Raw genomic sequence first — 12,073 nt, forward strand, 5'->3', positions numbered from 1 at the left:
ATATTTTCGGTCATTATTTGGACAAAGCATTTCCAGGAATTATGGAAACCGAATCTGGAATATAATGCATATCTTGAGAATATTTTCGGTTTTGGAAATTCCTTGGTGTCCAAACTTCCTTGGTCTATAAATATAAAAGTTTGCATTTCGAGCAAACTAATCCTCAGAGACAGAAAAAGTATCTCAGTTGTGCTGCTACTGGTGAAGCTGCCTATTCGGAAAGGAGGGTAACCTAATTAGGCGAAATCTCTTACGGCCGCGCAGTTTAAAGACTTCTTTGGGATTGAGAAGCTCTATTAGTATCGTTGGTGGGAAACTAGGTAATTGCGGTTTATCTATTGTTTTCTATTGATTTGATTGACTAACGGTGGTTGAACTTTGATTGCACCTAGTTTGTTTATGCTTGAGAATCTTCTCTTCTGATATAAGATTCACTCAAACTAAATCGAAGTTTCTACGGGGATCTTTAGACTGTTTGTAGATCTAAAGACGTCTTGTGATAATCCATTGTTAACAGACTCCGTTCTGTGCGTAATTGATCACAAGAGATTCAATTTGATTGTGTGCGGGTGTTTATTGAAGATCTAAGAAGATTTGAAGACAAAGAAGACTTTGAAGATTTCTGATTTGGGTTCATAATCTTTGGTGTGCACAATACTTGTTTCGATAAAAGAGGATCCAACTATAATCGGTTTATCCTTGTGGCAGATTAGATTGATTAGTTGTGTAGATCGACATCAATACAATTCTTTGTGATTAAAAGTATTGATTGCAAAATCTTAACAATTACTTTGGTAGTTGATAATAAGATAGATCTAAGAACCCGACAAAGGAGTTTATTGAGATAAACAGAAGAGCCTCTTGTCGAACCCACATCACTTGGTTGAAAAGAGTTAATACCAAACAGATTTGTTGTTCCTTTACTCTTTGGAATACGAACCAAAGGAATTGTTCCAAGTACGTGACTTATTACAAGTCGGAGGCATGGGATACAGACGGAACTAGGTGAACTATAGGTTTACTTGCTTGGTCTCAACTATACGAAGTTGGTTTGATTTTGTATAATGGCTTAATCCTGGGAGTATTCAATTCTGGACAAGGTCCAGGGGTTTTTCTGCATTTGCGGTTTCTTCGTTAAAAAAATCTTGTTGTGTCATTTACTTTTATTTTCCACAATTATAATTGTTGTTATTATAATTTAAAGTAAATTACACAAACGTTAATTCCTATTTACTTGATAAGTAATCCTATTGTGTTTGGTTAAGTCCAAACCTTTTATCAAGTAAACATACTTCGTTGTTGCATTGTCTCGATCTTGTATCCATAGTCAATCACACTAGTTATCTTGTTGTTGTATTGTCTCGATTTCGTATCCATAGACGATCACACGAAGTGTGAACCGATTTGTTGTATTGTCTCGACTCAGTCCATAGACAATCACTTTCGGAGAAAGGACTTATAGGTGGAAAAGTTTTAGTTTGAGGTATATTTGGGTACCCTCGTCTTTTCACATTCCTTAGCCAAGTTTATTTACAATGTAGCGCCACCTTTGCGCTTCACTGGACCTGCAGGGTTATGCCATTCTTAGCACTTGATAGTCTACGCAGTGTTGCGCCATTCTGGCTGCACACTGACTTGGCCTACAACTTTGTAACGCGCAATCATTGTGCGACACTTTAGCCATGTCATACACACCCATAAGACTGGGTCTTATATGGCTCTTCTGAAGAGCTTCTGAAACGCCTTTACACGTTGCCTAGGAAGAGCCTAAGCACAAAGGTAATTCCCGGAAAATAACTAGGGACGGCTAATGGTCAGCCGTTCTCATAAAAAGAACGTTTACAAATTAAAAGAGTCCAAATATTGGACTCTTTTTCATTAGATAAATTAAACTTTAATTTAGGGATTTTTTGATGAACATTGTAACTTATCTAATGAAAAAGAGTCCAAGTGAAATTGCATGTCTAATTCTCTTGGTAATTTACAAGATACTGATATTGTCATGGTCATAATTTGGCGCACTTTTGTTTGAATTTATTTGCAAATGTTGTTGGTTGTAAACTTTGATACAGTTTCATTCCAGTACCAAAATTGATAGTTGTTAACTTTTCCACTATTTCATTGTTATTATGGCGTTGTTGTTAATTGCAGCATGTCTTTTAAGTAGATATATGTCAAACAAATACGGGGTTCGCCTTGGCAATGATTCTGATAATGAAGAGACAAATCAGAATATTCTCATGTTATATCAGGTTACGGTACAAAGTACTCACAATTTGCATCAGCTGGTTCCAACATAAGTCACGTAGAGAGAATCAATTTATAGAGTTCGTGTGGAAGTCGATGCAAGGATGATGCAGGATTATTTTAACGATGGTTGTACTTGGGGACCGAGAAAGTTTTATGGTCGTTTGGGTATGTATCGACCACTTTTTTTAAGGATTTTGCATAAGATTTGTGACATTAACCCAGAGTTCCTACGACGAAGAGATGCTGCAAGAATTCCAATCCTTAGCCCACACATGAAAATATATGCCATTATGAAGTATCTTTGTAAAGGTATACCACCTGATAGCGTGGATGCCTATACCTGTATGGGCGCTTCTACTATTTACTATTATATTAAGAAGTTTTTTTATGTCATTATGTTTAGGTTTAAGGCGGAATGTGATGAGTGCCAAATATTGCATATTTCTACACCTTTCTATTGGCATTTAACTCATCTTTTGCCCTTTAAAATCATATACTATCCCAAATTCCGTGTTTTCATTATTTTCAAGAATAAATATTTATACTAATTAATATTGTGTTTTTAGGTAATAAATAAAGCTTGGATGAATGGAGAATTCAAAAGAGCAGAAAAGTATAGGCGATGAAAGAGAGACAACAAAGCTTCCGCTAGAAAACAGTGAAGAATATTGTTTGCACCTCATCCGCAAGTGAAAAATGTTGTTTGCAAGACTCAAAGACTATAAGTGGGCTTGAGATATTAGCTTTGAAGAAGGATTGGGCCTAGAAGAAGATCTTCCAAGAGATAAAACCCAAGATCCTATACCCAAACCCGTTTCCAATATGAGCCGTCAGATTCGAGTTAGCTTCTAAGCATCCAAGGCCTCTCCACGCGGTACATCAATATTTGCTACTCCTTCTCAACACCCCATCCTCCTATTTTCTTCCCTTACCCGAACAGAACCCAAACACTCCCCCCATTTCGTTTCTCTTCCCTACAGCTTCTGCAACTCCATCACTTCACGTCTCTCTTTCCATCACTTCCATCTCCGGCCACCGCTGAACACAACCACTCTATCAGCCACCCTAACAGCTAGCGATCAATCAATCTCCTAGTTTCTATCTCTCTCCATCTTATCTTCTCCGTTATACAGTAATCCTAGAAGCTATGATTGAGAGAGATAAGACTAGGGTTTCTTTACAGCTGTAGAACATCAAATCAAGGAGCTGTAAAAGCTGAATTGAAGTAGGGGTCTATCAGAGAAACGCGTTTTGGTGAGTGGGCCTCTATCAATTTGTGAACTGGAGCCTAATTGGGAGATTTTCATGTATAAATAGGGATGAGAGTTATGTGTAAAATTCATGCCCGGATTAGCCGGTGCACCAAGCAGTAGTTCATGTTTGATTTTATTATCTCCATGATGTTCTAATTTCATAGTTAGGGTTTAGATGAAACCATTAATCTATTGCTAAGTTTGGTTCATGTATTGATATTGTCCTTGTTGTGCTATAATGTTTTGGATAAATATAACCTGAGCCTTCAACATTTTACTCTCACAGTGTATGCCATGTATCCATTGTAGTTAGAATAACACTATGTTGATTGTGCTACAACTCATGCTTAATTGACTGTTGTTCGATCCTTTGACTAGTTGTGCCTTAATCAGAAAGTTAGTACTTTGGAGGGATACCTTAGTTGCGATTAGAATATCCATATCAGGGTTGTTTAATTATCTAAGTGATTGATCTGCGGTTAGTTTGTTTTGTGAGAGGGCAGTTAATACTAGGATTAGGAATAATCTTAGTGACACTAAACCATCCCCTGAAACTGCCCTGGATAGGCGGAAGACCACCGGTGTGCATTATAAGGGACAAGAATAGTATTGAGACTGAATTGACTTAGTGTAGGTTAAGCGGTGGATTCGAATGCCCTAGCACCTTATTTATCTGCTTGTAGATTTCTCTTTGCTTTCGTTTTTGTTATTTCATCCACTACCATCATCTAGCTGTAACGGCAAACAAAACCCCCCCTTTTGGTTACTCTTTGTTCTAATCAGTATAGAAAGACCATAGCTTCAAATTACACCCACCTTGTCCCTGAGGATCGACCTGTATTTGCCTTGTCTACAATAGGACGGTGTGCACTTGCAGTCATTGTAGGTATTCTTTCTAGTCCTACCAAGTTTTTGGCGCCGCTGCTGGGGACTCGGTAGCGGTGTAGCTGAAGTTTCTTCGTTACTTTACTGATTTCAGCTAAAATTTTGTATATATTTGTTTCAGCTCTAGTCATAACGTGTCTGTCAGTAGTGTAATTTGTTATTTTAACCATCTGTCTATATTAGTCCCATCTCATTTCTTTATGTTTTGTTGAACTGTGTTAAGTAGTGTAGCTCAATTGTTTATATAATATGCATCCGTTGTTAGCATTAGCTGTAGCTTTATCTTCTATCATAATCTTTTGCATCATTAGCTTTGCATCATCATCATCTGTAGCTAGTTTCATTCTGTAGTGTAGGTATGTTTCTTTCTCAGTTCATTGGTCCTCTCATGCTGTAGCTGTAAAGTAGCTCATCGCCATTGTCACCTTGTAATTTACCAAGCACTCATGCATCTCGCATTTCGTCTTCTCTTTACCCTGTTGAACTTCTTCAACCCCGGGCAGTCCAAATAAGCATAATAGTTATTCATCCCAATCATTCTTGCATTTGATCTATTAGTAAGTGCATAATTTTTAGTTGAGCATCAATGCAATTCCCATCTTTTGTCCTACAATCTGTAGCTTAATTCTGGAACATTTTACCTGTTTTTAGTTTCTTTTTAGTTTACCTTGCATCTGCATTGTATTGTAGCAATTTCTTTAAGTCAAAATCATCCATAGCTGGTAGCATCATTTAGATGAGTATAAGTCTGATAAGTTCTCTTTAGTTTTTAACTTTTTCAGTCTATAGTGGTACACCATCTGTAAATATCCATCTTTAGGCTGCTGAACTTTTGATTGTGTTAATCATTCCTGAGAAATACAAGTCGTAGAAGTGACTATAGTGGAAGGTCTGATTCTGCTAGTTGACTGCCAGCTCACAGTTTTCATCATCCTACAGAATCCTTTCTCTGAAATCTTCAGTATTAGTGCTTCTGTGTATTTGCTTCAATGGTATAATTCTGAGAACTGAAAGTTTTTGTTGAGCTGACAGGTATCTTTGAACCAAAGAAGTGAACCAAGGAAAAGAGAGGGAACAGCAGAATGTACTGAATTGTCATGCCTAAACTCGGTTTTATACCGGCGGGTATCTATATGAGCATAGTCCTGTGATATCTGGGTAACAGTTTTGCCTGCTGAAATTCCCATCTCTGTGTGTACACCTGTCAAATCTGAAGTGTTGATAACTCTTGTACATGTGGTGCTGCTGTGCAAGTCAAAGAAAAAAAAAGGAAGAAAAGGAGCAACAGAACCAGTTGTTAGTCCCCTCTCTGTGTCGTGCTGGAGGTGCCTGCGAAACTGGAACACAAGCTAAGGAAAAGCAGAAAGAGGAGCAGCAGAACGTGGTTATCGTGCCTATACCCAGTTTATGCTGGTGGTATCATTTTCGAAACCTGTTAACTGTTATGGCTATGTGACTGCTATAACTAGTTTTACTTTACACAGCACTGTCACCGATTCTTACATCTCATATCTTCTCTTTCTCATTTCTCAATTGAAGCCTGTTTACAATTGCAGTTTTGTTAGCTTCACCTTGTGCCATTGTGACTGCCCTGTCACTAATAACTAAGTCTGTCCTGGATAACAAATCAGTGGGATAACTCAAAAGCATTTTCATATATAAATTTCTCCCAGTTCACAATCTGATACCCCCAGTCTTTGTTTTGCCTGCACAATCCTGGGTTCTGATAGTTTCTTTTAAGCATTTAGGTGCCTGCATTACTGCTATTCAAGCCAAGGAATGGAGAAAAAAGAGCAGCACAATCTGTGCTATCGCCGAAACCTAGTTTATACTGACGTCTTGGTACCTGAAAATTTTCTTGTGCAGACCAAAGAAAATGACGGCAAGTCCGTTGTGCCGACTCTAGCCTGCTGCAAAAGGTAAGTCTTTAGAAACCTACTCTGATTCAAATGCTGCCTTTTGTTGTTATTCCCTGAATGGTTTTGATAGTTGATTAGTGAAAAAAGCTTCATAGTTGTGTTGCATGACGAGCTGGCCACTTGTTTGTCAACCACAATTTAATTGCTAAACATCAAATAAATCATGTCAGGATTCTGATTTGCAATTGAGGATGAGAAATCATTGCACAAATCCATTAGACAACTTGCACAAGAGCATGCTTCGCGTTATGAGTTTTCAACAGACCATGATGTCAATAGTTATAAGGATTGTTATGGACGTTTTCATAGTCCCGAGGCTCAATACATGGACCCTAATAACTGTCCACACATGTATCATCCACCACATGGAGAAAATGAACATTTTTATAATGCCCAGTTCACACACTCATCACTTTTGGATCAGTTAGAAGCTCAAATCACTGTTTTAGAAATGCATGTATATGATAAATCTGTCACATCTATGTCATCTAGGCAAGTTGAACTTTCCATTTGCATCGTCTGTGGCTGCACAAGTCATTTAACTGAGCACTTCCCTGAAATGCATGCTTTTAGGAAGTCTAGAGAAGGCCATAATAACCCAATGTATGAATTGTCTACAAATTACTATGTTGGTAATCATTGGGACCATAATCAACCTTTCGAAGATTGCGATCAGTATTCTATAGACCCTAATGACCATTCACACATGTATCATTCACCACAGTGGGAAGTTGTATACTTTCTCATTCCCCTCCCCCTTGTATGCAATTTATGGAGGAAATTCACAAACTCATTGAACAAGACAATGTTGAATTTGAATTGAATGCATTTCATAATAAACCATATAACATTGCTTCTGAATTTCCTTTCTGTAGTGACCCTTATGTGCAACCATGTACTGCATACCCATATGCTATGAGGATACCTACTGTTGAAGATTCTCCTTCCATGTGACAGATTAATGCATATTTAGATATTTTGCTTCATGTACAAAAGGAGGGAATGGAGGTTTTTCATGATGAGATGTTTGTTATTCCTAATGAGGTAAATATTGAAAATAGTGTTTATAGTCCTATTCATGCAACTAATATTGAACATGGATCTAATCAAGAGGTAAATGATTGGACTAGAGACACTATGGGTTTGAATAGAACATTGTGTTATGATGATGATGTGATGTTAGAAGAACATGTTTATGCTGAAAATATCGTGGAACCTTTGGGTTCAGAGACATTAGGCTTCTCTCCATCGACCTTCGTGAATGATGTTTCTTCTAATATTCAATATATATATACATGTGATGTTGATACTGATTTGGAGCCTGTGCAGTTATTCTGTGAAGAGCATGACTTAGGAAAAATTGAATTATATGTTGACACTAATGATCTAATACATGAAAATAAATTTTAAGTGTCTGATTCTATGCCTAGGTCGCAGTGTGATGTTTCTTCTGATTTGCCTATGCTTGAAACTAAAGTTTCGAATGATGCTGATGATACTGAATTGGGGTTTGCTGATTTTTTCGATAACTGTGAGCATGATAGAGCACAATTTGTTTCTGAATTGGGAAAAACTAGACTGCATAGTGATATTTTTGAGCCTAAAAACGAATGCAACTTAAATGCATCTGATTCCCTACCTAGAACACAGTATGTTGCTCCCTCTGATTCTCTTATGCATGACACAAAGGTCACAAAGGTTTTGGATGATGATTATGAACTCGGGCTTGATGATTTGTTCTATGAAAATGAATATGATATACGTGTTTATGGCTTAGGGAAAGTGTATGATGGTACTAGTGGCCTTATACATGAAAACAATTTAGATGTACCTACTTCCCTGCCCATGTCACAAACTGGTAATTTTGTACCCAACCTAGATTTGGTTTATAACAAAATGGTAAAACCAACTTTTCTGAGAATACCTAATCTAGGATTGGAACTGTGTGCTTCTCGAATTCTTTTGGACCATTTTGCAGCTAAATATAATGTCTATGAGGAGCCACAGTTGAAATGCATAAATCTGCATGTTCCTAACAAAGTCCATTTTGAGTTAGACCTTGGGCATGACGAACCCCTAAAATTGCAGGATTTTGTGTCCAAAAGTATATCCATTGAAAAAACCAGGTTTGGGGTAGCTCATTTCGTTTTGCAGTCTCACTTGCATTCCTGTCTTATTATAATTGTGTGAGGCTGTTAAAATTTCTACACTCCGTCTTTTGGGTTGATCCTCAACTCTTTCAATTAATGGTATATGGTGAATCACCATCGTATAATCCAGTAGATAATTATGTTCTTTAAGATCTTCTTTGTATATATTGTGCTAATCCACTGTGACATCAACTGAGTTATCTTTGGATTCTAGCCTTAAATAATGAAGCTCTAATCTTGCTTTCGCCGACATACCGGCAATCTTTTCCCTTTTCTCTAATCAGCGTGGTTCTTATGGTATGTTGCTGTTTAAAATCTTATTATTTGTCGAAACATTGAGGACAATGTTAGATTTAGGTTTGGGGGAGTATTTTGCATATAAAGTTTTTAGTCTTTTGCACCTTAAAAATAAAATATATATATATATATATATATATATATATATATATATATATTTCAAAATCTTTGTAAATACTTGCATAAAACCTCCAACTTTTAGAGATCTCAGAGTCACTAGCATGCTTCTAGTTATGCTTCACAGAGAGTCTGACCGAGAACTTGGAAGTACTGGAGAACACAATCGGGTTTTTGTTTGTTTGAGCGTTAAAGATGGATTTAACCATGCCGGTGGGCAAAATTTTGGTGCAGCAAGATATTTGGTATTAGAGTTGTGATCACCCTTAGTGGAGACTACCTATTTTACATCAAGCGAGGCACTGACCTTCATTGTTTGTGACTATATAAAAAGTCCTTTTAGAGTGTGTCACCGTTACGTATATTCCGGGTAGGAATGATGAGCTACCCAAATTTGCACCACTTTCAGCACTATTTTTGATCCCTTGAGTGCTGATTCCATCAATCATGAGGATGACGTCTAAAGATGAAAACTCCTTCTTGTAGTTTGATTTGCAGTTAGCACCATTCTCTCTCTCTCTCTCTCGACAACATCAACAGATCCATAGAAACACAACATCATCAACGAGCAGAGCAACGTCATATTCTATGAAGAAAGTTGAAATAGTCCGAGGTTTACATGCAACAATTCAAGGAAAAGTAAAAGGTTCATATTCAAAGTGAAGATACAGTACAAAGAGCAGAATTCTATACACTTTTGAAGAGGTATTTTACAAGAGCAAAGAAAAGAAAATAAGATGAGAATTAGTGAAGTTCATGAAATCAAGACAATACAGGTTGTGAAGAATTAAATGATAAAGTCCTTCATCCATGGCTTTAGTAGTTTCATTATTATTTTGTTACTTTCAGTTTGTGTTAATTTAAAAAAAAATGAAAAAAAAATAGAAAAATATATTTATTACAGTTTGTTTTTAGTTTTGTTTAATAAACACCATGGTAAAGAAGAAAAATTTAAGAGGAAAAATCAAGCAACAAGAAAATTGAAGAGAAGAATTGGTAATTGTCAAGGTTCTACGAAGTTCAGAAGTTCATCAACAACAGTTGAAGACCGAAGATTGAAGACGTTTCTATGGATGTTGTGAGAGTGGTGTTGATTTCCGATAAGATGTGAAGGTAAGTGAGTACTTCAATCCTTGTTAATCATTGATTTCCTTTCTTAGAGATCATCAGAAAAAAATTCTTATTCCCACGATTTTGTGGAGTCTCCATAAATTATTTCGGAAGGTTCTCCTTCCCACCATTCAACGTGTGCAGGATTTCTCTCTTTATTCCTGTCTGCACACATAAGAGACTAATAAAGCGGTATTTTTGAGTGCAATTATCATAAAACCCTATTGGTGAGGTAGAAGTTGAGGCTTGTGATCACTCTCGAACCTGAATTCTTTCATATGTTATGGTTATTTCTCGCTCAACTCTTAAGGATGAGAATGCGTTCTTTGGTATTTCTAACTTCTTGTTACTAGCATGTAGAAACTCTATGTCCTCATAGCTCCTTGGATACTTGGGACTCTATTACGCTCTGAAGTTGGAGAAGGTTTTGTGGGTACACCTCTGGTAAACCCACACGAGACTACAACTCGTCCACTAGGGACGCCTAGGGGTTTAAAGGCTTAGTACATGCGCTAAATGCATTCGAGAGCCAGAGACAGTGGTATAGTTAGGATTTCTTAATTTATGTTTCACTTGAGGACAAGTAAAATTCAGGTTTGGGGGTATTTGATAAGTGCCAAATATTGCATATTTCTACACCTTTCTATTGGCATTTAACTCATTTTTTGCGCTTTAAAAATATATTATCCCAAATTCTGTGTTTTCATTGTTTTCAAGAATAAATATTTATACTAATTACTTTTGTGTTTTTAGGTAATAAATAAAGCTTGGATGAATGGAGAAGTCAAAAGAGCAGAAAAGTAGAGGCGATGAAAGAGAGACAACAAAGCTTCCGCTATAAAGCAGTGAAGAATATTGTTTGCACCTCATCCGCAAGTGAAGAATGTTGTTTGCAAGAGTCAAAGACTAGAAGTGGGCTTGAGATATTAGCTTTGAAGAAGGATTGGGCCTAGAAGAAGATCTTCCAAGAGATAAACCCAAGATCCTATACCCAAACCCGTTTCCAATATGAGTCTTTAGATTCGAGTTAGCTTCTAAGCATCCAAGGCCTCTCCACGCGGTACATCAATATTTGCTACTCCTGCTCAACACCCCATCCTCCTATTTTCTTCCCTCACCCGAACAGAAACCAAACACTCCCCCCATTTCGTTTCTCTTCCTTACAACCTCTGCAACTCCATCACTTCACGTCTCTCCTTCCATCACTTCCATCTCCGACCACCGCTGAACACAACCACTCTATCAGCCACCCTAACAGGTAGCCATCAATCAATCTCCTAGTTTCTATCTCTCTCCATCTTATCTTCTCCGTTATACAGTAATCCTAGAAGCTATGATTGAGAGAGATAAGACTAGGGTTTCTTCACATCTGTAGAACATCAAATCAAGGAGCTGTAAAGGATGAATTGAAGTAGGGGTCCATCAGAGAAACGCGTTTTGGTGAGTGGGCCTCTATCAGTTTGTGAATTGGAGTTTAATTGGGAGATTTTCATGTATAAATAGAGACGAGAGTTATGTGTAAAATTCATGCCCGGATTAGCCGGTGCACCAAGCAGTAGTTCATGTTTGATTTTATTATCTCCATGATGTTCTAATTTCATAGTTAGGGTTTAGATGAAACCATTAATCTATTGCTAAGTTTGGTTCATGTATTGATATTGTTCTTGTTGTGCTATAATGTTTTGGATAAATATAATCTGAGCCTTCAGCATTTTACTCTCACAGTGTATGCCATGTATCCATTGTAGTTAGAATAACACTATGTTGATTGTGCTACAACTCATGCTTAATTGATTGTTGTTCGATCCTTTGACTAGTTGTGCCTTAATCAGACAGTTAGTACTTTGGAGGGATACCTTAGTTGCGATTAGAATATCCATATCAGGGTTGTTTAATTATCTAAGTGATTGATCTGCGGTTAGTTTGTTTTGTGAGAGGGCAGCTAATACTAGGATTAGGAATCATCTTAATGACACTAAACCATCCTCCTGAAACTTCTCTTGATAGGCGAAAGACCACCGGTGTCCATTATAAGGGACAAGAATAGTATTGAGACTGAATTGACTTAGTGTAGGTTAAGCGGTGGATTCAA

At 37.2% G+C, this 12,073-nt stretch overlaps 1 long non-coding RNA gene across 2 annotated transcripts; it reads left to right on the forward strand.

Annotated features, from left to right (window-relative positions):
* The first annotated feature begins 3,218 nt into the window (after positions 1–3,218).
* On the forward strand, positions 3,219–11,629 carry LOC113330448. Of its 2 annotated transcripts, XR_003350300.1 has the most exons (4): positions 3,219–3,504; positions 5,421–6,307; positions 7,183–9,984; positions 10,735–11,629. It is a non-coding gene; the product is annotated as an uncharacterized LOC113330448 (long non-coding RNA). The 2 variants fall into 2 exon arrangements; XR_003350299.1 differs by lacking the exon at positions 3,219–3,504 and having other exon boundaries at positions 3,560–6,307.
* The last annotated feature ends 444 nt before the right edge of the window (positions 11,630–12,073 follow it).

The sequence above is a fragment of the Papaver somniferum genome, unplaced genomic scaffold (assembly GCF_003573695.1).
Source record: "Papaver somniferum cultivar HN1 unplaced genomic scaffold, ASM357369v1 unplaced-scaffold_118, whole genome shotgun sequence".
NCBI classification, from domain to species: domain Eukaryota; kingdom Viridiplantae; phylum Streptophyta; class Magnoliopsida; order Ranunculales; family Papaveraceae; genus Papaver; species Papaver somniferum.